The following is a 27,655-nucleotide window of genomic DNA, read 5'->3' on the forward strand; positions in this document are numbered from 1 at the left end:
AAGTCCTAGAAAACATGACAAGGAAGATGAGAGGGAGTTGAAAAGGACATTAGGTTGTCCTAGAACATCATGCTTGTGAGAAGAGCACAAGGGGTTATTTGGTCTGTGACTAATCTTGTGATAGGGAGGAAACCGCATTGCTTTTTAGAAGGTGGAGGAAATGTTTGTGCAGACTTGCAAGGCTTCAGATAAGCATTCTATGGCTCAAATGTATAACTGATAACCAGATAAAAATTGAATTAGTGTTATATGAGGATAATTGAACGGAAACTGTAAGTGTAGATATTTAGTATATAAATTTCCAAAAACAGAGTCTCCTTTTATGATCGTTATTAATGCTCTGTGAAATAAATTAAACTCACATTTTGTATGATGACAAACCAAATAAACGATCTTGATAATGACACTAGAAGTAATTAAGTTATCTTGACAGATAAAGAAATAGAAAAACAAAAAGGACAGTAGAATTGCGGGAAAAATTAACGAGGAAGGCCAGTAGGGAAACTTGGTTAGTCTTCTAGCCTGGCCTGGCAGTAACTTAGCTAGAAGACAGTCTCGAAGTATTGAATGTTAGATGGAGGGTGCGGTTGGGTATAAACCTTAGAAAAATAAATAATGTAGGTAGCATGTAGTATAATCAAGAAGTAAATACATAATAACCTGTTACAAATATAATTCACATTCTGTCAAACCGAAAAATTCAAGAGGAACAGGTCTATGATACTGTAAAGAATGAGACAATTGCAGGAAGTAAAAAATAGTAATAAGAACCACATTCATAATCTTAGCAAAAGACAATCAAACAAATTCTCAGTTTTAACCCCTCTAACGATTGACGTGGTAGCACCATTCACAATATAGAAACTACTGTAACCATTAAACAATTAGGATTGTAGTACTATTAACCATATAAAGTCACTCTAATTGTATTGAAGCCATAATTCCAGAGTCCGGCACAACTATATTAAAAAAAAGTTTTAATGAGAGTTAATTTTCCGTCTAAAACCCTAACTAGATAAGAAGGAGAAAAACTTAAGGAAATTACATTACAGACCCAAAATTAATAACCAAGTCTAACATATGTGTCAATGGAGACCAAAAACTAGAATAGCCTCTCAGGCTCAAGTGGCCATTATGACCATTTACACTTTTAAGGAAACAGGACAAGCAAACCCTGACTCTTCATGTCACCATAAGTCTATGAAATACCTAGAAAAGACAAAGTAATGTAATCTTGACCATGACTACTAGAAATTCGTTGAGCATAAGCGAAACGAGAGGTGGAACACCTGCGCAGACCCGAAATAATTTAAAAAAGGAGGGTTGTTGAGCTGTAGGTAACATATCATAAACATTCCATCAATTTCATAGATAATACCAAGTCATAATGGAGTCTTGGGGCCCAATGAGGGTTAACAATGAATACATGATTTCGACCTCTTTCTGCTAGAACCATCACCCACGACAACCAGAACCATGCCACTTTGTCTGGTTGCATATCATTATCAGAACCCCAAGTAAAAAAAAATGAAATCTGGAAACTTAGCTCTAATGTTCTTGGTGCCTTTGTCTGAAGCATTTTATCTTTAGAAAAATGGATCGAAGCTATCACTGTTTGGGACAAGGTTTGTTGTTTATTTTTCTCCATCGTGACAATTACTTAGTACTTGGAGCAATGCCATCTTTAGATATAACATGACCGATATATTGTATCTTATCTTGGTATAACTCACACTTGCTGAATTTTGCATATAGCTTGTGGTCAAGCAGAGTTTGTAGCATTATTTCTAAGTGTTATTTGTGCTCTTCCAATGTCTTAAGAGTATATGAATATAATATATAAAATTAAGCACAAACTGTCTAAAAACTTGTAATATTTTATTCATTAAAAATATAAACATAGCATGGGCACTTGTGAGCCTCAAGGGACTGTAAATTCATAATGCTCGTATCTTGTTCGAAAGGATGTCCTTCGAATATATTCTTCCTTAATGCTTTGCCAATGATACTCGTATTTGAGGTCAATTTTTGAAAATATCAATGCTCCTTCGACTTGATCAAACAAGTCATCAATCCTCGGAAGTGGATAGTTATTTTTAATGGTCAACTTGTTTAATTGATGGTAATCAATGCATAATCTAAAGGTTTCATCTTTATTTTTAATGAAGGGGATTGGTGCACCACATGGAAACACAGTAGGTCATATATATCCTTTACTAAGCATTTCTTGCAATTACATTTTCAACCCTGTAAGTTCTAGCACACTCATTTGATAAGCATCAGAGTTGCTCCCAATTTCAACTTTGCACAAATCTATCTCCCTTTTTGGTGGTAGACCCAAAATATCATCTGGAAACACATTTGGGTAATCTCAAATAATATCCAACTCATGCAAAAAGTTACCCACTTTATTTGTTGAATGATCCTCCACTTGTATGGAAAAAGGTTGGCACCCTTTCCTTGTAGCTCATTTTAACTACAATGCTATTATTTTCCATACATAGATGGGTCTGGGTATACCTATGATGACTTTTACTTCTTTAAATTCTATTGTGCATGTAACGAATTTATTTAAATAATCCACAATAGCCCAATGCTCCTCCAACCAATCCATCTCTATCAACATGTCATACGAACCCAAAGGTAATATATTCAGATTTACTGTGCTCTGACTTCCATTCAAGGCCACTAGGCAGGTCCTTACCCAATTTGTCACTTTCCTTTTTATTACTATGTCTAGCTAAACTTAGAATGGATTTATATATATGTTTCAAATTTAATCTTACATTTTAATTATGCAAGGGGTTCAACTCGAGCGAAGAGATTCTTAGTAAGATTCTCTTTTTATTTAGCTCACAACGTGTGATTTAGAGATGACTACTATCTTAATTGTGAAATCCTCTCTCGATAGAAGTTGGGTCTCATTCCGTTTCATTACATTCTTTTTAACTCATGCTATGAGTACTTTCAAGTTGTAATTTGGGTAGCAAGATGCAGGCCTCAATTGTTCCATTCCATGCAAGGAGGATTGTTAAGTCCAAACTCCAAACTAAGTTTTTCTTTTGTATGCCCTCTATTTGTAGTCAATTTATTGTTCAATAACTTCCTGGTTTTACAGTTAGACTACTTCCAATATGTTGAACTTAGAGATACAACACTATTAGTTCATTCTATAATATTTTTGTCTATTATGTTTATATGTATACGAAAGCACATTTGTAGTGATAATTTGTCTTATTTACTATCTTTTCCTTTTTAAGAATATATTCTAGACCAGAGAAACACATGGGAACTCTATAATCGGGAAACCTAGTCATTTTCTCTAGGTCCTAAGTACCCTTTTTGTTTGGGACTACATGACTAAAGGTTTTAACTATAGGATTCTATCATATGGTATACTTTCTAAGCTATACAACAATGTTTTTAGCTTCTTAAGACACTACTAAGTACTATATATATTCAATTTATGTAGGAACAATTGCAATAAATCATTCACTAAAACCTATATACTATTTTTCACCAACAAAAAATGCATATAGTCAATACAACCATTATTATGTATACAACTTTCTCCCAGGTAGTCCTTTTAGGAAGAAGCCATCCTTTAACTATCTGCAAAAAATAGTAACTCTATAGAGTTGTTCTTTGGATTTGCACCTAGAACCCCTAGCAGTATCTGTCTTTCTTTCCCACTAGTATTTATCCATGAATTGTCTTTATTTCCCATAGTTAATTTCACAAAACTCACACTATGGCATTTATCTCCAGCCATAGAAAAACGTATACTGCAGCAATAGAAAAACATATGCTGTGGTATTTTTGGCCATGAAGGGATAGGGGAAACCCTGACGCAATCTGTTTCTTGGAGCCTGGTAGGAGGGGGTCCAAGTAAAAATTTGTAGCTGTAAAGCTACTTTCCTCAAGGATGGGACACTGTATTGAGGAAAGGCAGGATTCTACTTGGAGGAATCACTTGAGAACTAGTGAAGGTTCCTGTCAAATAACTCTTGAGGTGTGAAAGTTGGCTAGGGGGATTCTGGCCTAAGTGTCAGGTCTCATTCGTTGGGTGGCACATCTATTCTTCCTCTGTGGTTGTGGCAGGCTAATTAGCTTTAACAAATAAGTGATTCTGAACTTTTTATGATGAATTTATTGAAAGTCTGTCTTCCTTCTGTGAATGAAAAGCTTCAATGTGGATACATAGTAGTACTGACAATGAAAATTTTTACTATGAATGAAATTCCTTCTGTGGAAGATAAGTTTTTCTATGAGGACTATGTTGTTCAGTAAATGAATGTTAACCTGCAAATGAATGTTTCCTGTGCAATGAATATTGTGGCAGTCATTGTAGAGGAAGGGTCATGTGAGAAGAGAAAATAAGAAAAAATAGTAGTTAGAGTGAGGTTTGTCACTCAAGTCAGGACTCAATGAAGAATCCTTACAATGGGAGCAACAATTATACTCGATTGGTGAGTCGAGGGGCAGTAGAACCCCTGACAGGGACTTGATAATACACAATACCAAAATGTAAAGTATAAAACTCTTAGACTCTATATTAATGACAATTTACAAATAAAAAACATTCTCGATATTTGGAAAACAAGTTTGAGGGTCTGTAATGCATTAAGGTAAACCAAATTTTAACAAACTCGAGCGAGGCCCTCTTGCATACTCCATGACCTTATACAAATTCATAAAACTCAGGAACAAAATTGAATGATGAATGCAACAATAAGAAAAGACTGAAAAATATATTCATAAGAAATAATTGTAGACAAGTCGTTGCTAAACTACGTTATTATTTAGATTCTAGTTAACCAAAAACTAGCATACTCCATGACCTTATACAAATTCATAAAACTCAGGAACAAAATCAAATGTTGAATGCAACAGTAAGCAGAGACTGAATAATATATTCATAAGAAATAATTGTAGACAAATCGTTTCTAAACTAGTTTATTATTTAGATTCCAGTGAACCAAAAACCGACATGCTCAAGAACGATATCCAGCAGAGAGAAAAAATTCATATATTAACAAAAAATAAACAGTTACTTGAATTATAAGTAGTCCCTGTAGTAATTTAGGAAAAAATGAAGATAATACTGTTAAATTACTTAGGCCCTAGGCCACTCTACATGAAATTCAAACAATATTATACAGGACAACTGTATAGCTAGCTGAATTTCCTGATAATGAACAATTATTATAATTCATCCTAAAACAACACGTAGGGCTGTGAATAGCCAGAAGGAAATGGCTAGAAGGAAATTTTATAAAAACCCAATTAAAACTAACGAAGCTTTAAGAAACCGTAACCATTTGACATCTTGAACTTGCGTCTGGGGAACTTGGAAAATCGAGGCAGTAAAAGAATTTCATTTAGAACCTAGACAAGTGACATCAGATAGTCCTTTGCGAAAATTGAATAGTTTTAGCACTAAGGCTGCGAGGTATGTCTGACACAAACAATCAATGAACAAAACCCTAAGTAATTTGCAACAAGAAATCAATGTTTGGCATTATACCTTATCATAAATTTACTTGCAGAATAAGAATACATGTAGAAGTGAGTTTGCAACCCCGTCGTAGTTAGAAGATTCTGTACAGGACACAACAAATCCCCTTAGGGTTGTCTCAACACTTAATATGCAAATGAAGAGAGTTAAATATCCAATGCAAAGAAAGAAATTGATAACCCTCACCTGGAAGGTCGGCCTCTTTTACCGAGCAAATTAAACTTCTTAGGGAACAAGCACCTAGTTTCAAAACCCAATCACCAGGAGCTTCAATGCACTGGACAAGGGTGGGTTGAGGTATCATTGAGCCCAACTCTGCACTTGATGGAGATTATTATATGCAACAGGTATCAACTTTGGCTTAAAATAATTAACATTAAAATCAAAAGAACCTTCAGTGACAGAATAGGAAAACGAAAAAGACAGAAACACAGAAATTACTCACACCAGATCAGCCTTCGATGCTATGACAACCCATTGTGTAGTAGGTATGAAGAAAAGGAGTTGTAGCATGCAAATGAAGGCTATGCCTGGGGTAGAGGTTCACTAGTTACCTCAACCGAATCCATAAACCTGATGGCTGTTCGATTAAACACTAGGACTGACGAATGGTGGATCTCCTGACAGCTGGCTTCATGACCGTCGAGGGAGGGAAGTACCATTTTTCTCCAAAGAATTCCAGTTCAGAAATTAACCATTTTTAACACTCAGACTGATGAATTGCGAATCTCCCGACAGCTGGCCTCACGATCATCGAGGGAGGTAACTAATGGTGTTGGACATTAACCATTTGAAGGTCATGATACACAGTTCCATTTCTTAAGAAATTGCAACGATTGTCGAGTCATAAATCAAGGGAGAACTTTGTAACAAATTAAAGCGAGAAACATTGAACCATAACAACTTTTGCCACTGCAACAAATTCACTATGATAACCATAAACATTGTAACATAGAAATAGAGCAGCAGGCTACAGAATTAATATATGTTATAGCACTAAGTAGAATAAGGAATCAAATAATCAATGTATGAACAATCGCCAAATTTTGGAGTTAAAACTCAGTATGGTGTAATGGTAAGACAATTATAATTAAGTGGGGAGATAAATATTCAATATTAAATGTCAATTTAATAGATATAATTTTTTAATAGATTATAGTAATTTAAATAAAATAAAATAAAGTATTGGGGTTAGTGAGGTGTGTTATAGTTGGTGGTAGTATAATTGGCAAAAAAACATGTTAGTAAGCCCTTATGTGTGTAAGTAATCAAAATTTCAATCTCTGAAACATATCTTTCTAATGGAACTTAGAAATGATAATAATAATAATAATATGTATTAACTAATATTAAATTAAAACTTTTATATAATAATAATAATAATAATTTGAAATTAATTGTATTATTAATTTTTTAGTTTTTTTATTAATTTATATAGTAAATATTAAATAATTTATACAAATATATTTATTATATAATTAACTTTATAGTATATTACAAAAGGGCTAGTTTAAGTGGAAATGACCTTTTTCATGATTATTTTTCTGATTAAAAACTTGAATTTAAATTGTTTAATCTGCATAATTTAAGTGCGGATTTGTATTGTTGGATTTCAAATTAAAGTGAAATGGTTTATTAAGGAAGATATATTTACAATTATTTAAAATACGGTTAGGGTATCAAAATTTATAAAATATAATGATGTTGAAACAATAAACATGTAGTATAATCTTATTTATTTTTGAAATATCACAAGATTATCTCTATTTTTCTCATAAAAAAGTTTTATGATTATTTCAACTACTTTATCTTTAAAGAATTAAGTAGATATGGTAATTAATATTTGAAGAATTTGATTTATTTAATTTAATCCAAGTTAATATTTAAATTGAGTGTCTTTTAAAATAATTTATTCCAAAAGAAATTTTGACAAGAATGCTTCTAAAAACTTTATTTAATTAAAATTGAGAAAATATTCTAATTTTTCATGTTATATAAAATTTTCAATTAGATAAACATTTATTATAAAATTAATTTTTTCTTTCTACATAAATTTCATACTCAAATTGCTCACCGAGTGTAGAATAGACAGTTATGGTGTGTATTGTTAAGTTGCTCATTGATGTGAAGGTCACTGGTTTTGTGGGAATAAATCTAGTGATGATAATGTTGGTGTGGCCCTGGTGCGGTCCCCAAGTTATTTTGAAGGTTTAGATGCCCCTGAGTTGTGGTTTCTCAAGCCACTGGTCAAGCCTGATATAATCTATGATGAACTTAGACCACTTGATAAACAAAAAAACCATACTCAAATTTCATAAATAAATAGAAGAGGGAGAAAACATTGAGCTTCCTCCCTTCTCACAAAAGAGATAGAAGTGAATATACACAGTGGTTACGCTATTTTTTTATTTATTCACTTATTCTATGAAAACAAAGGTAACTAAAAGTTGAAATAGAGGACATATTTGAGTTGAAATAACACACATGCACACAAATTTTTTTCCTGGGGAAAGAAATATGCTAAAAACCCCAATGTCTATTTGCATTTATATGATGAATAGAAATGTATTACAATTGCTTTGCTCTACTGAGCACAACCTACAAGTGAATAACCTGTCTCTCTTTTCACTAAGAAGCTCTGACCCAGACTTAGTAAATTTATACCTTTTCTTGAGCGCATATTTCCTTGCGAAATTCCTTGAGAAATTAGGCCCCTATTATTTAGGATTTTTTACAAAATGGATTGTGCAATTCCCAAGGTTGATCATCTCACCGCATGCAACACCTCTACACTCAAGGCTAGTCTAAAATTTATGTTACACTATCTTGAAATCTCCATCATAGCTAGGGAACTTCAATTCTCCATGCACTAGCTATTTTGGGTTGATTGATGAGTTAATTGGATGGTCAATGAGTTTGTTTGAAGTCCCACTACACAATTGGCCTTCCACTAGTTCCTCAAGCAGTTGGAACTAGTTTAACTGAAAACAACTTGAGATAACTAACTTTGATTGCTACAAATTAGAAATCCTACATGCTTAACTGAACTCTAACTCCTCCAACTCGAATTTACTGAGTAAATTGGGTGACACAAGGCATGTTACACAGGTTAACTACATCCATGTTGTTTGTTGATGTGGAAATTCAATTTTTTCTCAATTTAATCAAGGAAAAATCAAATTGAGAATTTCTTGCTGCATTTTTCAAGACTCCCTCTCCACAAGAAAGGGATTATCAACCACCCCTATCCTTCACCTACGAAATTCAAACTTCCCTATTAACAAAGCTTTTGTCAAAATGTCAACATGTTGCTCCTCTGTCAGAATGGGGTGTAGCAACATCATCTACCTCTAGACACAATCTCGTAAATGGTGATACTGGATATCTATATGATTGGATTGATCATGGAGTACATGATTCTCAGAGAGATCGATGCAACTCTGATTATAACAACTGGATTCATCACCTGACCAAATAGTCTAATAAGTATCTTTCTCATCCATATCGCCTCACGTGTTGCTTGAATTTCAACAATGTATTATGCTTATGTCTAGCTAGGCTTCAGAGATCTTTGCTTCCTATCATACCAAGAAACAATTGCGGACCCAACTTTGAAAATTCCACTTTATGTAATCTTTCCGTCTAATGGACTTCGTGCCCAATCTGCATCTGCGAAGCCGCACAACTTCACTCCCTCTGCTCGTCTTTACCATAGTCCAATGCTTAGTTGCCTTCCAAAATAGTTTGGTTAACCTAACCATAGCTTGGCTTAGCTGGTTGACTGCACAACACATATCTGGTCATGTGTTCACAAGATACATGAGTGGACCCACTAGCTACCGATAAATGGTAGCATCCACTTCTTCACCTGAAGTGGCATCCTCCTTCCTCTAGTTGTTCATTAGAGGTGTCTCCATGGGTTTACAACTCTCCATGTAGAATCTCTGCAATATCTCATTTGTATACTTTCCTTGAGAGACAAACAATTCCCCATCACCTTGTCATACTTCCAACCTGAGAAAGTAGTGCATGAGACCCATGTCCTTCATTTCAAATTCCTTTGCAAGGTCCTCCTTGCAAGATATGATCAACTTCTCATCACTAGTTAAAATAAAATTATCAACATATAAGACAATAATAAGCAATTTACCTTCTATCCAGATGTGATGAGGTTTACATCCGCTTCACTTATGGTGAAGCCCAAACCAGTGAGATAACTATCAATATTGGTGTGCAAAGCACGAGGTGCTTGTTTGAGATCGTACAATGCTCACTTGAGTTTGCACACATGAGACTCTTGATCAAATGTCTCAAAACCTTTTTGTTAATCTATGTACACCTCCTCCTTAATAACCCCATTGAAAAATGTTGTTTTCACACCCATCTGGTGGATATTACACCCCATTTGTGTAGCTAGACCAAGAATTGATCTAATGGATGAGTACCTTGCTACAAGAGAAAAGGTCTCTTCATAGTCAATTCCCTCAACTTGACAGTACCCCTTAGCCACAAATCTGGACTTATACTTCTCTATGTTTCCGTTTGTTGTCTGCTTCACCGTGAAGATCCCTCTCAAACCCACTATTGATTTATATGATGGTCTTGGGACCTTTTCCCAAACACTGTTCTTTGCAATGGATTTGTATTCCTCCACAATTGCGTCAACCCATACAAGTTTCTCTATTTATTCCTCAAAACAGGATGACTCATTCTCTATAAGCTCAGTCATAAGAGCCATGTAGCCAATGTACCTCTCAGGTGACCTCCTTTTCTTATGCAAATTTGAAGGATATCCCACATTCTCCCTTGCATCCTGCACAAGTCTATCAACTTCCTTAGTTCATTTTCTACCTTCTTTGGAGGTTTTTCTTTAGTGAATGTCTCCACTCTCTACTCCACAATTTTTCGTTGCTCTACAACTTCCCGAGGTTCCTCTTTTGGTGCTAAAATCTCATCTTTTGGTGGGATCTAAAGCTCCCTGTCAAGAGACCACCACATAGCTTTCTCCTCATCAAAATTTACATCCCTCTGCAGAATTATCATTATGAGTGATGGAAAGTACACATGTTAGTTGTGGGGAGTTTCTGTGTAACCCACAAATACCCCCAATTCTACGGTCGACTAAATCTTATTCCTTGATTCTTTGGAGAAATGGCAGTAAACAGAGGCTCCAAAAATCTTGAAGTGCGACACATCTGGCTTTCTTCCCAAGAAAGCCTCCTCCAGTGTAATGATCCCAAGAATCTGATGAGGACTTTGGTTCTGCAAACAGGCTATTGTATTGCATTCCTCAACCCACAAATGCAGAGGTAGGCCTTGGTTGTGAAACATCATCCTCGTTGCTCCCAAAATGCTATGGTTCTTTCTATCAACCACCCCATTCTAATGTGGTTTGTGGGATTTTATCAACTCTTGTCAAATACCTTCTTTCACACATAAATTTTTAAATTCATTCAAAACATACTCACCTCCATTATTGCTCATGAGAGCCTTCACCTTCTTATTGGTTTCTTTCTCAACCAATGCCTTGAATTCTATGAACTTGGAGAATGTCTCATCTTTCTTCCGCATGAAGAGATCCAACACTTATGTGAGAAGTTATCAATAAAAAGAACAAAATATTTGTGTCTGACAGTGGAGGCTATCGATAAAGTTCCATAGACATTAGAGAGGATCCTTTCTTGGACTGCATGCACTTTGTTGTCCCGATCATGGAATGCGTATTTTATGTACTTCCCCAAGGTACATCCTTTGTATATATCCTATTGCTCACATGCTCCTTTAGGGAGGCTAGTGGCTATTTGTTGTATAATATTCAAGGTGCCATCATGCAAATGGCAAGTCTTATGTGCTAAAGTTCGCCTACATCGTAGCCCTGCACTTTCTCTTCCTTAGTGCTGAATGCAACACAATCTTCCAAATCTAACTTATATAGATTCTTCACACAAACCTCATTCTTCTTCACACGTCCCGTGGCTATGTGTCTCAGGAATTTTTTTCCTTTGTTTAAGATCACGTCATAACCACAGTCTTCCAAAACTACAACAGGGATGAGATTTTTATTTAGGCCTAGAACAAACATGACATCCCTGAGCTTGAGAGGGGAGCTTAACTCCCTCTGAAATGTCACTGTACCAATACCAGTCATGTTGTAGCTTCCATCATCCACTAGATCGATGTGCATCTGGAGATCTTTCTCCTCCAGGTCACTAAAAAAATCTCAACACCATGTCATGTGGAACAATGCACCTAAGTCCAAGTACCACACAATCACCATCATTATGTTGGACATGCATGCGATAAGGGTAATGCCAAGGTCGAACTGTGAAGCCAAGGTTTCACCCGCTGCTCCTCCTAAGCTATTCTTGCTTGCTTTTTTTTTGTGGGAACTTTGTGGCGTAGTGTCCTTATTGATGACAATGGAAGCATTTAATTTTTGATAAATATTTCTTCTTTCCCCCTTGGCTAGATTCAGGTTTGGTTTGAGATTTCTTCCCTTTTCCCTTCTTTCCCTTTCCAACCAATGCAAATTTTTCTTCATCCTTGCCCTTGGATGAGGTCCCATATCTGGTTTTCTGCCTTATTTCCTCCTATACCAAATCATACCATAAGTGTTCCGAATTCGGTAGTTTCTCCCTCCTGTTCACTTAATCTTGATAGCTATGCCAACTCTTGGGAAGGCATAGAAGGGCTATGCTTACCAAGTGATCCTTTGAAACAATAAAACCAACTCCTGCAAGCTCATCATGAACTTGTGTGAACCTCCTCAGATATTACAGGATAAAATCATTGTTCTGCATCTTGATGTTTCAAAGTTTATCCTTGAGCACCAAATTTTTGTGGTCACTACTAGTCTAGAACAGATTTGTTAGTGCTTACCACATTGCATAAGGATTTTCTTTCCCATGGATATTGTTGACAATGTGGTCCCATACTCCCTCCAAGATTATTCTCCCCACCTTGGCTACAACTTTCTTCCATTAAGCAAGGTTTTGGGCATCTATTTCTTCTGGTTTTGTAACATCTCTCTCGATGTATTATAGTAATCCATTGTCATCAAATACGTCCTCCATGCGATCCTTCCAGTCAATGAAATTAGAGTTTCCTTCCAAGGCATAATCTAGCCTCAGCCTGTTGAAGGTCATTTTCTCAGCTCTCAAGAGATCTCGGTAGACTAAACTGTAAATTCGAACCTCTTGAATAACAAAGTCAAATTCCTTCTTTAATGTGAATCCTACTATGATATGAGGTAGAAATTATGGTGTAGATTTGCAACTTCTCATGACGTTTTTTCAAAATCATAAGACACAAACTGACTCTACTGCTCTACGGAAGTTAATTCACAGTTTAGAACAACAAATTCAGACATGCAATGAGAAATAAAACACATGCACACAATATTTTTCCTGGGGAAAGAAATCTGCTATAAACTCCAATTCCTTCTTACATCAATCTGATGAATATATATGTATTAAAATTGCCTTCCTCAACTGTGCACAACTTATAAGTGAATAACCTATCTCTTTGCTCACTAAGAAGCCCAAACCCAAACTTCATCAATTTCTTCCTCTACTTGAGCCCCTATTTCCTTGTGCAATTCCTTGAGAAAGCAGGCCCCTATTATTTAGGATTTTTTCGAAAATGTATTGCGCAATTCCTAAGGTTGATCATTTGACTGCATGCAACACCTATATGCTCAAGACTAGTCTACAACTAATGTTACACTGCCTTGAAATCTCCACCATAGTCGGGGAACTTGAATTCTTTGCATGAACTAGTTATTTTGGGCTGATTGATTAGTTAACTAGACGATCACTACATTTGACTAAAGTCCCACTGCACTACTAGCCTTCCACTAGTTCCTCCAACAATTAGAACTAGTTTAACTGAAAACAACTTGAGATAATTGACTTTGATTACTATAGATTAGCAATCACACATGATTAACTGAACTCTAACTCCTCCAACTCAAATTTATTGAGTAAAATGAGTGACACAAGCCTTGTCATACAAGTTAATTTCATCCAAGTTGTCTGCTGATGTGGAAATTCATTTTTTCTCAATTTAATCAAGGAAAAATCAAATTGAGAATTTCTTGCTGCATTTTTGAACAATTCTTCAGGTGAATATAACCCATGTTTCCAATGCGGCACAACAATGTGCTAATAACAACAAGCAACCGACATAAGTAGTGCTCAAAATAAATAAAAAATAAAAAAACACATATCAAATCACAATTGATGGAGACCCCGAAAAGTACTCCAATTACGTTACCACCTATCCACGTTCATTGAAAGTGCCTCCATTGTTCCTCTCGCTACGCACACCTTTGTTGTCAGCTTCCAATGCCCTACATCCCATTAGTTGTTGTCACCCTCGATCCCTCTACTTCCTAAGGAACCGATCAATAGTGTAAAGACGAACCCCTAATCCTTTACCTTTTTTACTAGCACCTCATATTGAAAATTTTAAGACAAAAGCTTTATTTTGTCTTAAAAAATTGTCTTAAAATTCCCCTCAGTGTAGTAGTGTCAAATGCAATGACATACAAGTTGTGTATAATCATATCAACAAAGATCGAAGGACAAAAGAGTAATTAATGTTTGGGAAATATTTCCAGGGAAAGTTTTCATGTTCTTCAGAGTCAGATACCCCCACAAAACAAAGAGCCCAACAGGTCGTTGTCTTTATATAAGATAACATGAATGGAAAGTGAAATAGCATTGTTGGTATTGGTGCGATATAGTAGTAGCCAGCAAGATCACGGACTTAGGATGCACTGTCAAAGTCAATTTTGTAGTTGTTAGATAATATTATCTTAAATTGATATGTTTTTGTCTTAATTGTTAATTGTCTTAAATGAGTTTCGTCTAAAGTGGAAATTTTTGTAAATATAAAGTTGTCTTAAAATATTTTTGTCTCAAACTTTTTTTGTCTTAAATATAAAGTTTTGTCTTAAACTATTTTTGTCTTAAAATAAAGTTTTTCCTTAAAATATTTTTATCTCAAACTGTTTTTGTCTTGTCTTAAAATATTTTTGTCTTAAATTGTTTTTGTCTTAAATTTAAAATTTTGTCTTAAAATATATTTGCCTTAAGTTGTTTTTTTGTTAAATATAAAGTTTTGTCCTAAAATATTTTTGTCTCAAATTGTTTTTGTCTTAAATTTTATATTTAAGACAATTCAATTGGTATTAAATTTTAATGTAAAATAATTAAAATAAAAAGTGACTTTTTAAGGCAAAATATTTCTTTTGTCTTAAAAAAATGTCTTAAAAGTGCCCTTGGTGTACTAGTGAAATTATAATGTAAAAATAATATTATTATTTTATACATGTGATATCCAAACACTTAAATGGAAAAAAATCGTTAATTGTATATTAACATTTTTTACTCAATTTTGCGAAGCTTGTTAGGATTCCAAGAAACTCTCCTAGGTTGTAGTTTGGAGATGCCTCGTAACATATAAATTCAACTATTTTTGCAGGTTTAATGGAAGGAATGATGGTTTGTTCAAGCCAGATAACCAGTCCCACTCTGTTTCACTTCAGACATGCGTGAACACCCTCAGACTACAAGGATTTAGACCACCAAATACTCATAGTTTTAGATATTAGGTGAATATGGAGAATACTAACCACACCAAAAGATGCACAAGACCATGTGATGGCCGACTGCAACTAGTAAAGAAACATGTAAATCTAATCTACTAATGCAAAGATAGGATGACAGCTCTCGTGCATTATATAGAAAGAAACCTGGGTAACCTATTCAATGATGCATACAAGGTTCTAACACAGAGATAAGATGACAGTTATCTGGCGCTAAACATCAAGAAATCAAGAATACAGCATGTCAGGCACATGCTTAGAACAAGGAAAATGGAAAGTGAGCAGTTAACGACAAAAAAAGCTTGTATTAGCTGAAAATGAAGATGAGAGGCTGTGAGTGACAAAATGTTTAGAGTCTCCAGAAGTTGAACCTTACATCAAATGCCAACCATGATTACATCTTACTTCTGGGTATTTATAGATTTACATTACAAGGGAACTTGGCCGTTTAGGTGTGGAGGGGTCATAATTGACCGCCAACTGCATTTAACTGCCCGATGGAGTCTCTGAACGTGCTTGCTTGCTTCAGTGGATGAATCTAATCTGTTCGGGTGCTGTTCTATCCTCTTAGGGAGTTGGAGTGCTCGTACTAGTGGAGTCCATGAATGATAAATTTAGTTACAGGGTCGTGCTTGTCCTTTTCTTCCTTGGCCATGCTATCTGTTAAATATGGTTGTTGGGAAATGACTGTGATTGGTTCTAGCAGAGTTGGTAATCTCCTTCTTTGGGAAACAGAGTGGTCAAGGACATGGAATGCATGGGAAAACGGACAGTCGGGATGAGAGAGAAGGATGACCGTCGGATCGAGAGAATGGATGGCAGAGATGGCTCGACAGAGTTTTTCGGTCGAGGTGGGAGCAGGGCAAATTGGGGCTGTCAGATCTTCAACGGATAGATCGGAAGGTCATCAAGAAATAGAGTCGCGCGGGCATTTAATGAGCGGGGCGGATTGGTCGGTGGTAAATGGTTTTTATCGCACCGCTTTTGGGAACTAAGCGGTAAAAGCTCGGGGTCACACAACTCCACTCAAAGATCGACACATAGCAGCGGATGAGAGAGAAAAACCACTCTCATCGCACGCTAACGTACGATCATATTGTCAGTGCGATGAGAGCGAAGGTCGTCGAATCTTTATGGAGATGATCTAACGATGGGGAATGATCGAGCGGGTTACTTTATCGAGTGCAACAAGAGCCGTTGGATTTGCGGGGACTGATCAATAGCGGGGATTTAGCAAGAGGTTTATGAGTGCGCGAGGTCATATGGGTGTGGTTTTATATTGGGTTTGGGATTTATGCTTGGGGCTAAGGCCAAAGGGGGTAATCTATGGGGTTTAGGAGAAAAATGGAGGAATGGAGGTGGCAGAGAGGAAGTGGGATAGAAGGAAAAGGGAAAAATAACCAAATGTAAGCCTTCTTATGGACACAATCGAACATACCATGCTTCTCTCTGACATTAGAAAGTCAACGCTGCATATCAGAGCTAACAAAGCTAATAAAGTGACATATGATCATTGACCACTCACTTCAAAGTTATTTTATGATGTGGTATACCAAACATATTAAATTCCTTCATCTCATCAAAAACTAGTGTCTTCATATAAATTAAATGGTTGGGAAGATAGGCATGTATCCATGATAATCATCAAAATACTCACCCAATGATATATCTCACATTCTTACCATGAAGATTCTTAACTTCCAAAATGTTTTTGTTATAATATCACGAGAAAACACAATGGCTTATTAATACCACATGCCCAATATGAAATTTGATATAACTTTTCCTTCCATTAATTAATTTGAGATAAACTAATGAAATCACCATAACTAAATTGGAGATTAAATTCAACCCTTGAGTTGTGAATACTACTATAAATATTTTGTACTTCGTCGAACCAACAATGTTGAACATAATACAATGATTAATTTACGTATTCAAAGTTAATGTAATTTTATCATATTTAAATGTGATTTGGAGTAAATATTAGTCCTACTTGCTCAAATTTTAGTCATTAACTTATTATTATTATTATTATTATTATTATTAATAATTAAAAAGGAGAGTCTTAGAAGAGTCTAAGGTAGTTCTTGGTATTTTTTGAGTCATTGATGAATGTAATGGGTCTATGAGAGCTAAAAGCAAAGGGCCTTAGCATAGGAAAGAGGCTCTGTAGCTGTGTGCATAGAGGCTTAGGGTAGAAGTCCATAACTAAGTGCGCGGACCCCTGTAGCTGTGTGGGCAGGGCAGTTACAGTTTGTAGAGAAGATCTGAAGCATCAATAAAGAGAGTTATTATGGAATTATCAATGTATGATCTATTTTACTTCTATTATAAATTCATGTGAATATGTTGTGATGAATACTGGGTTTATGTCTTAATGTTGTATTGATGCACGAATCCATATGTTTTACTTTGTTATATGAATGCAAGTAAGAATATCTGTTTACGTGAAGATCATCTTAATGCATGTTGAAATTATCATATACTTAAGTTAATCTGGGTAGACATAGAAGAAAGAGTAATTGCAGAGGCACGTAAGTGTCTGATTCACCTATTTAGGGTATGTGAGGGATAGTCGTAGACATTTGTGAAGGTCTAGAAGGCGACTAAGATAAGTATATCGATAAGCCCTAAAAGGCTTATCGATCTATGTGAAGGAAGGTTTAGGGTATAAAAAGACATCACTACCATCTCTGGGTGTGGAAACTTGGTTTCTGCATCCCCCCATACTACTTCAGGTGAGACTTCAGTCTGCACTCCACCGATTGATGCCGAAAGGGCTAGTAGTATAAGAATTTTCTTGCCTAATTAACGTTGAACTTGGGTCAGGGCCCATCAAGCCAACATATGAAACCTCAAGCTGTTAAAAGTAGATCCCTAAATCAAGGGATGCCTTTGCATAATGCCTTGGGAGAAGAAACCCATGCATGACAATTGTTTTTCTCGGTCCTGGAGGGAACTGGTCAACTATACTGCACATGCAAGAGGTTGCTCAACTACTGGGAGAAAATGCACATTTCTACAAGGGAGTTGGGCTAGTTTCCCAGAAGATTTGTACAATTTATGGGCAGAGCAGCTGACTACTGCCCAGGATTGTGCAATTCATAGGATGAGCAGCCTTGTTGGGAGGAATTGCGTAATTTTCTAGATGAAGCCTAACTAGAAGAATTGCACAATTCTGGAGCCCAACAAGCTGCCAAACAAAATTTCTTAAGGGAGCTTCTTAGCCTGTAGCTAGACTAAGTTCGGAGGAACAACCTATATGGGGAATGCAACAAGCTCTAAAGGACAGGTTGTCATTCTACAAGAAAATCACTAAAGCTTGTGTATTTGATGAAGCAATACATGCCTCTATGAAAGATTGGTAGGGAGGCTCCAAAATGAAGCTAAGGAAAAATTTTGGAGGGTGGTTGTAGACACTACAACACTTGGCAACACAGTAGTAGAACTCCAGCTCTCTAAATGGACCATGTTCATGAAAGGAAAGTCTAACACCTCTGCAAGTATTATTCAGTTCTTAGTTCGTCTTGGATTCCACACTTGCTTGATTGTAAGATGTAGCATCTTCCAAGCTCTTGGTCGATTGGAACACATTCCAAGCCAAGTCAACATAGTTGTTTCGATTGGGGTTGAGGGGTATATTGGTGCAGTACAGTCGTTAGAATCTTAGTTTCATCTCTGGTGTTGCTCCGCTATCAGCAGGCCTGGATAGTACCCCGTTGGAGTCACATAGGAACATGAGCATGGCTCTGCTGCTAGTGAACCTAGTCAGTACCCCGATGGAGTTACTTGCATCACCTATTTGCACAGGAAGCTTTTCTCTTCTTTCGCCTTATTCATTTTCATTTTTTTCAAACGTTTTCACTTTTTCATTTTGCATTTTTTCATAACTGTGCATAACACTTATTCATTTAAGAGGCGAAAGAGGGATCTCAACTTATTGAGAGTAGAAGAGGTTGTTCCTGTAGATAAGTAGTTTATTATACCTCTGACGTTCTTGTTAAGGTTTTCCCCCTCACCTTACTCTACTTGAATGGGCTGACAAGGGTTAACCCAAAAACAACCAACTAGAGTAGGTGATACTAGTTTGTACGCAAGCATAGTGTTTTCACCAAGGTTTAACTCGAATAATACATATTTTCCATTGATGTATCATGGACTGAAGACAACAAGTTCTTACATAAGAGAGTGCGCAACAGATAACCAAATGTTGATTGTTGTACAAGTCCTCTTGTACTTTACCCAACTTGTTTCAAGAATCATACATGGTTTCATGCGAAATTAACCTTCAAACAAAACAAGAAAATAAACCACAAAGCAAAGAAGAAGCAGAAGCAAAAGTGAAAGAAAAACGAGTAAGCAAAAAATAAAGCAGCGAACAAACCAACAAATCAAGTAAGCAAACAAGCATGCAAGAAAACATACTTAAAGAGAACACTACATCTACTCCTAAACTAATGGTGCATGGGCCATCTCATGTGAAGTGATACTTCCAATGCAACCACCGGTGCATTGGTTAACCCATGTTGGTGAAGGCATGGTTCATGAACAAGACAATATGTGAACCAACAAAAAAGAAAGATGTAATAGTGAAAACAAACACACTTCGAGTTTAAAAGCATCCAGAGAAAAAAAATGAGTGAAAGCACCTGACATGCACTTTGTGGGCTTCCCATGGTGATATGCTATACCGCGTGTAGATTTTGAGTTTATGCATTCCCTTGACTGTGACATGCAAGCAAATGTGAGAGAGGTAGACAACTTATGTTGTGCATGTGCGCTTGTTGTGTAAGATTCCTCCAATGCATGAGTGATGGGGTCATGCAGTTTGAGTGGAGGAAGAAAAATCTGGGTATCTAGTTCATCTTCAATGCAAAGTAGAGAGAGATGAGGAACCTTGAGTGTTTCAACAATTTCATGACTGAAAGTGAAACCAACCTCAAGACAATGAGGGCCTGACATAACCATTAGCTCGGGCTGAAGTGCCTCTATTGTCTGTAGGGTTTCGACTTCGTTGACAGATAGATCATCGTAGACTAGTGTATTGGACAAATTAACAATGATTGAATCAACATCATGATCAGATGAGGAAATGAATAGATCATGACAACCAAGATAAAACAATTCAAGTTGTTTGTCGGCATCCTCATGATTTGATGAATTGGGTAGAGGGGTAGATGGGAAGCAAAGATGTTCACCCTCTATGTTTTTAGGAAAGATAGATGACAGATTGGATGGATTTTATGAGGAGGATGTGTCCTCTATGCACTGTAATGATAGACTGACATTTGACGTGTCCTGTGAATGATCGAAAGTGGAAACGTCCAGAATTGAGTTTTCACAGGGGAAATCAATAGTGGCAGAATCACAAGGGATGTCATGATAATGTGGATGAGGTGCAGATGAAAGGGAGTCATCCTTCACTGCGGGTTCTTCTTTAGATTCCTAAACGCACTCATCATGAATGATGGCATAGGTTGGCTACACAATGTTAATCCCTTCTGCAGTTTTATCCTCATTCACAGAAGGTGAGGAGTCTAGAATGGAAGAGAGAAAGACAATACAATCTTGATGATCAACAGATCACGAGGAGAGAGGTTGAGGGAACAAATTCATGTGACAACCAACAAGCTTGCAACCCAAATATGCATAGATATTAAGAGTAGGTGGGGTGGGAGGATGTGACAGTTCAACAGATGTGTGTGCATGATCTGCCACACCACTCCAAAGTGGTGGAGCTATTTGATGAGGTGAAGGTGGTCAGTCACTTGTGAAAACAAATGTGTCTTCCTGTGATTGTGCAACTCCATCACCGAAGTGTGCTGAGTGGGGTTTGGATATGTGAGGAACATACTCAAACCTTCCATCGAGAATTCCCAATCAATATCATCTTTGGGGAATTGGTATGCAAGATTAAAAAAGCGTGTGTAAAACTAATCAATGGATTCATTGGGTACTTTTGGTGATTCAGAATTTCTTTGTTTAGTGCTTTACAGTCAAAGTGATTGAAATCATGGTCTATCTCTGCGACTATATGAGCAAGAGAATGAATATATTTTTCAGGTAGCGTGGCACACCATTGCATTGGCTGCCCTCAAAGCATGTAGATGAAAAACGCACAACTCATGTATTCTTCAAAGAATCCATGTCTTTGGCATGAGCCTATAACACCGACCGTGTGCCTAACCAAGGCTACATGGCCTCCACCATCATATGTTTTATGTGACAAGTTATCCGAGAGATTTTTTGAGATAATGAAGTCATTTCCATAAGACATACATTCCGGAAGAGCAACTCTTTAGTTAGTCATGATGGATGTGTAGAGATTCAAAACATATTTGAGGACTCATCTCATCATCTAGCCCTCCTTCTAGCACCAAAATGTTGACGATGCTAGACTCACCAACATGTAAGGGGATCTCCCCGGTAAGAAGTCTCAATTAGACCTTAGACCATTTGGTGTAGGAGTCCCAACAGTGGGTCATACAGTAATGCCTTGACTGCGGTTTCACACAGAGGCAAGTAAGATGTCTCTATTGATAAGCCTCATCATTGGATAACTATATTTACCTTGATACACCTCCAATCTTATTAAAATCAACTCTTCTCATAATTCCTTACATGTTTTAATTATATTTTGCTTAATGAGATGAGTAAAAGTAAGTTGTATGTCTAGTGGTCTAATGTGAATTGATTGCAGGTTCTTGAGAGCAAATCATGGAAATTTTGACTAATTAACGGTAGAAAATCGAATGAGACAAGGAGGAGAGAATATAGGAGATAGACCCTCATCATTAAAATCCATACTGACTCGAATAATACTCAATCAAATCACACTATCTTGGAGTTGCAAGCAGCAGAGTCATGGAGATCATGGGCAGCCAAGCCAGTGACAGTTAAGAGCTAGTTCATCTTGAGTTTGGGAGCCAAACCTCCCTAGATTTAATGAAGTTTTTGGAGACTTTAGTTTTATAAATAAGGGGGCCTAGTGCCTCATTAGGATTCACAATTTTTATTTAAGAGAACTAAGCATTTTCAAGTTCAAGCTTTGTGGGAAAACATTGTTATGTAATTTTTCTAATATAATAATGAGAATGAGAATTTCCTTGATCCAGCACTGAGTTGACTTAGAGGGCTGAAGATCTTGGGTTAGTGTTGTTGGGAAAAGTATCTATTCAGAACGCCCCTATCCCACTCTAAGGTGTGATAGTGACTTAGCAACAAACAAGGAAAACTACTTGAGTATTCTTCTTTATGAAATGTAAACAGAGAGGAAGGATGAACTAACCTGTGTCTTGCGCTAGTTTGTTGATCCAATCGCTCTCCTATTTGTCAGCTTCCAGCTATCTGCTCCCTTACTGGCCCAGCTTCACCAAGTTCCTGCAAGATCACAGAAGAGAGAAACTACACAAAGACATAGATTTACATTCATAAAAAGCTTAGGATCAGATTAAGCTAAACATGCAAATATAACAAAACATCACTGATACACAAGCATGTAGGAGAAACTCAAATAGTTTTATTGATGCAATAAGAAGATCCAGGAGGAGATACAACCAAGTGAGTCCCGATCCAGCATCTACCTCCCAGCAAAGGAATCCCTTCCTCACCTCCAACAAAGCATAAATCACCCAATGCACTAATCTCAATCTCAAACCAACAGCAATTCTCTGCAAAGTACAAAATTCCAGCCTCTGGATCTCTGGGATGAGGGATCCATATATAGATGTAAGCAGAGAGGATGAGTCAGCTTATGTTTTGACTTGTGGCTTCTCTCTGTCAGTTCTTGCTTCCACTTGGAGGCTGAGAGCCTCTTACTCATCACTGGTCGAATTCAGTGAGGCAAGTGTCATTGGAGAAGATTCTGGAAGCTTCCATTGTCTCTCCACCTCGTTGAATGACTCTGCCACTTGTCATTTCCTACTCAACGCACCTGGGTAGTGCATTCAAGTGCGTTGCAACGCACCTAGCCAGTGTATTTGGGTGCTTTGCAACGCAGGCAGCTAGTGGAGCATCTGAATTGATCCTGATTTGACTAGTTCTGAGTAGTTTTTGGTGGAGAACTTCTGGGAGAAGCTGTCATTGGTTGACCTTGTTTCTTTAGGAGCCGGAACAACATCTTTAGGGACTTAGGATCCCTTGGTTTATGGACATTTCATGCTTATAGCTGTAAGGCACAAAAATGTCTATAACAGTTGCCCCCTAAAGTATGAGGCCGTTTATCGGGTGAAATGCTTTATTAGGAGGATCCGAAGTTCTTTCAATGCTGGGAGGAGACCTGTAATAAGATACAATACAATACATTATTTTCATACTATTTTCATGATCTCGCTGAGGTGGGCATTCCCATGCTCAGCTTTATAAATTCATTTTTTATGTACACAGGACAGACAATCGTCTGATGGTAGACTGATGATTTTGATGAAGTCATCATCCTTTTGGTAGGATGATTATCTGTGCTGCAATGTGTACATGTCAATGTCTTTATTTTTCCTGAATATATATCACAGCCCGGATTGATGAAACTAGATCCGGGGTCTTCAATCTCGTCCGATCTTCACTCGAAGTACAAGTCGATCCATGTGAGAAATGTTTTGAAGTCGAACATGGAAAGACATCGCTTGATTACCAGTCAATGATGTAAACTGTTAACAAGCGCGAGAGGAATCACCGATAAGGATGATGACCCTCAAGGTACTGCAGTACAATTCACGTGGTGTGAATAAAGGACTTGGCGTCGAACACCACGCAAAATCTTTCGGTCGAAGGTCATTGATGTATACCTGTCGCCGGAAGTGAGAAACTTGCCATTGAGGCATGCAAGCTTCAAAGTACTGAATGGGGTGTTCCTAGATCAACTTCTTGGATAATGAGCTGATGTCGACAAGAAGCGATCCGTCAAAGGAGGGCCTTGATGAATCCCACATCAATGACACGGAACGGAGCAAATGATTTTGATGGAGGTGAAAACGAACTGATGATATATGGTTCAGGGTGGCGGTCATGAAAGAATGAAGTATAATGTATGGCAGTGGATGGGACACGGTTGACTTCCTTGGATGACTTCTCTTGAACATGTCGGCGACACTTATGTGATGGATCGGTAGCATTTACCCCAAATGTGGATGGTATGGCGAGACCATGGTGATGTGACCGGTGAATGAAACAACCCAACCCGACTCAGGCACGGAGTGGAAGTGTCATGTTCAAGAGCGACTTGCTACCAACAAAGATTCTTTGAGTTTCTTCCCAATTTTTCCCCAGTCATTGCTGACCAGTACCTCTTTATTTTTGTCAAGCTTGAGGAGGATAACATATGCTTGTTCTATAATTTTCCCTTCGGGCAAACCCATCGCTATGTTTTAACGAGCCTAGCGATAGTGAAACTCGTTCTCGTCTAAAGACAAGTTTGTCGCTATTAATGTTTTTTAACGAGTCTAACGACAAAGATAACTCGGTCCTTTTCATTTTTAGAGAGTCTGAAAAGGTACGTAAAGTTAACTCCGAAATTCCTTTTTCGTCATCTAATCCCTTAAGTCCGAAAAAGTATAAAATAATACAAAAGGGATGAATTTTCGATAGTTTTAACGAGCCGAACAAAACAAGCGCTCGATCTTTTTGTGCAATAATCCCTCAGGTCCAAAAAGATTAAAATCTAGAGGAGGGATAGCTCTTCCGGTCGCTTTAACGAGCTGGAAGGCCAAAACTCGGCAATCTTTTCATATTTTACGAGTCAGATGAAAAGAGCTTAAAGAAGACTCGTCTTTTGAGGAACGAGTGATAAAATGGGTAGCAGCTGATTCCAGGTAAAGGTTGGAATTTCCCAAGCACGGCAGTGTCACAAGGATGGCTAGTGAAATCACTCTTCGCAGCTGTTCCTCAAAATGGGTAAACAATCAAATGGAGGTGAATGATCGGCCAATGGAAAAGTGGAGGTGACGGTGCAAACACGACCAAGGCTTTAATGGCTGATAATGTTACATTCACGGTGGTTATTTACCGGAAGATAGTTCATTTTTTAACGAGCTTAAATGCGGATTGAAACACTTGCTCGGTCTTATGTTTATTTTTTAACGAGCATGAACTATGTGCTAAAACTGCTCGGTAAGATGGTCTTGTTTTGATTTTTTACCATAAATAGCTTTGCTTTTCAAAGATAGTACTGTATCTTCAATTGCTACATCAAACTAGTTAGAAATGGACAACATTTGCTTGGAAATGAGATTAAAACGCTAATATTTTACTTTGAACTACGTAAAAAGCAATTAAAAAGTGTTTTTACCTCTCATTTTACCATTTCATTTGAACTTGGTTTGTTGGAGCTTTGGAGGTGCCTCTTCCCCCTTGATTTTCATCAGCTGATTTCGGGAGATTCTGTGGATGATTCTCGGCACCGTCTGGACCAGGTAGGAGCTAAACCTGAGCTCTTTCATTTCATGGTTTCCTTTCTGCATTCTGTGCTTCATTCTCTGCTTTTCTGAGCCCCTGGGGTTTGATGGGTGCGTTCTGCCATCAACGCACCCTGGGCATATCGAAACCTGCGCTGAATGTGGGTCATCATGAAGGTAACTTGACATTCAACGCACCCATAACACATGTGTAGGTGCGTTGGGCGCAGAAAGGAAAGTTGTTGCACAGTTTTTAATGGAATTTTTCCCTGTTTCTCATCAAAATCAGGATTTAATCTCCTCTCTTGTTTGTTTTTGCAGAGATATTGGAGCAAAATGACCCTTACATGGTGAGAACGAGAACATGAAGAAGAGGACATGATTGCCCTACATGATCCTGTTACAGTGAACGCGCTGCGGAACTGTGGTTTGCTGAAGTTCTTCCGCATCTCTAGCATGAGACAGCAGATCAACCTACTGCAGTATTTGCTCGATGCTTGGGATCCTATCAATCAAGTTTTCCAGATTAGGGGCAAATCTATCCCCTTGACTGCAGTAGACATTTACTTCTTGACTGGCTTGTCGAGGCGGGGTGCCCCCATTTCTTTGTCAGGTTCGGCCCGAGGGAGTGACTCTGTGAGAGATTATGTCCACCAGTATTGCAAGGAAGGATCTCAGCCGAGTAAGGACGGCAAGATCATCATCCGAGATGTCACTGACAGGTCCCTTAGGTCTATCCTGTTTACTTTTGGTAGGATGGCCGGGAGTGCGTCTCTTCATGTAGCCAACAGATCCTATATGCAGCATGCCTTGGAATGCCTCCAACCGAAAATATTCAACTGGTGTGATGCAGTACTTCTTGTGATGAAAAGTCAGTTGACCAAGATAAAGGACGGGAGGTTGAAGAACTTTGGGTTCGGTTCTATTTTGACCGCCTTTGCCTTGGAGAAGATACCACTGATGCAGCCGCAGTACATTGCACTTGACTTACCTTCTCCTACTGAACCACGTATGCAGAGATGGGTTGACCATATGTCTAGGCATGCTGGTCAGTCTCAGATTTTGTTTTCTGATACCTTCTTCAGGTGGTTTGATCGGCAGGAGATGGCTTATGCCGAGTATCCATATGCTGGCATGGACTTCCGGGGTGATCCGGATTTAGTACTGCCGGATGGTGAGCAGTGGGGCGCTATTGGTAAAATCTTTGACCATATCACTGTTTACTGTTTTTATTTATAATGTCCTTGTGCTTTATTCTATCAAGACTTTTAATCAAACTCATGTGTACATGCAGATGTTGGTCCTGTTCGTCCAGTAGTCCGTTTGAGAGTGCCAGCCGCTGCCCCAGTAGGAGAGGCTGCCGGGAGGGTTATTCTTCGTGACCTTGATGTGGCCGAGACTCTCACAGCTGTGCAGGAGCAGGTTGAGAGCCTTACTCTCGGTATTCCCGATGTGAGGATCGACGAGCTACCTTTGCAGTTACAGCGGCATACTACTGGTGTGCCTAGACGATGGACTCGTCTCTTACGCATGATCGCACAGGCTGTGACTTGCTATCACGAGCATCATTAGACTAGGGTGCCCCCTAGCATTTTGAGTTTTTGGGTCATGTGACCGATTTTGTCTTGGTTACAGAACATTATATGTAAACCATAAACAGCTATATATATATTTTGATTTTCGGGGTTTTATTCTGGTTGAGCTATATGATCCACATGTAAAACATTGATGATGTGTTTCTTTTTACAAATGTTGCAAATGTCTATCTAACACATAGTTTGCTAATGAGTCGGTTAATGTGTTTAAGTTTCTGGAAATATGTTGGTATTGAATAAAATCAAATTGTCTTTCCAAAATCTTAACCCTTAGGAACATGCGATAAATAGCTGGGTTTCGGACGGAATATATACCATTGAGTTGTAGTATTACGAGTTGTGAGTCTAGCCTGACGATTAGTCGGCGTATACCATGGGTGATGGCATCAGAGAGAAGTTCTATCAACGCGCTATACTCAGCGATGTTATTCGTTGATTGACCAATACATACACCTCTGAAACTTACTAACTCGCCGCTTGGATCAAAAATGGCCCAGGCTGCGGAGGACAGGTTCCGCGAACTACGACTCGCTCCGTCGGC

At 37.7% G+C, this 27,655-nt stretch overlaps 1 long non-coding RNA gene across 2 annotated transcripts; it reads right to left on the reverse strand.

Annotated features, from left to right (window-relative positions):
* Positions 1-964: 964 nt before the first annotated feature.
* On the reverse strand, positions 965-6,424 carry LOC149183279 (uncharacterized). 2 transcript variants are annotated; one of them, XR_016257687.1, is made up of 4 exons: positions 5,964-6,424; positions 5,705-5,833; positions 5,528-5,601; positions 965-1,289 (listed from the first exon to the last, which is right to left on the reverse strand). It is a non-coding gene; the product is annotated as an uncharacterized LOC149183279 (long non-coding RNA). The 2 variants fall into 2 exon arrangements; XR_016257686.1 differs by lacking the exon at positions 965-1,289 and having other exon boundaries at positions 5,460-5,601; positions 5,964-6,421.
* Positions 6,425-27,655: the final 21,231 nt, after the last annotated feature.

The sequence above is a fragment of the Pinus tabuliformis genome, chromosome 3_2 (assembly GCF_031772625.1).
Source record: "Pinus tabuliformis cultivar Carrire ecotype Pingquan chromosome 3_2, CPIR1, whole genome shotgun sequence".
Taxonomy (NCBI): Eukaryota; Viridiplantae; Streptophyta; class Pinopsida; order Pinales; family Pinaceae; genus Pinus; species Pinus tabuliformis.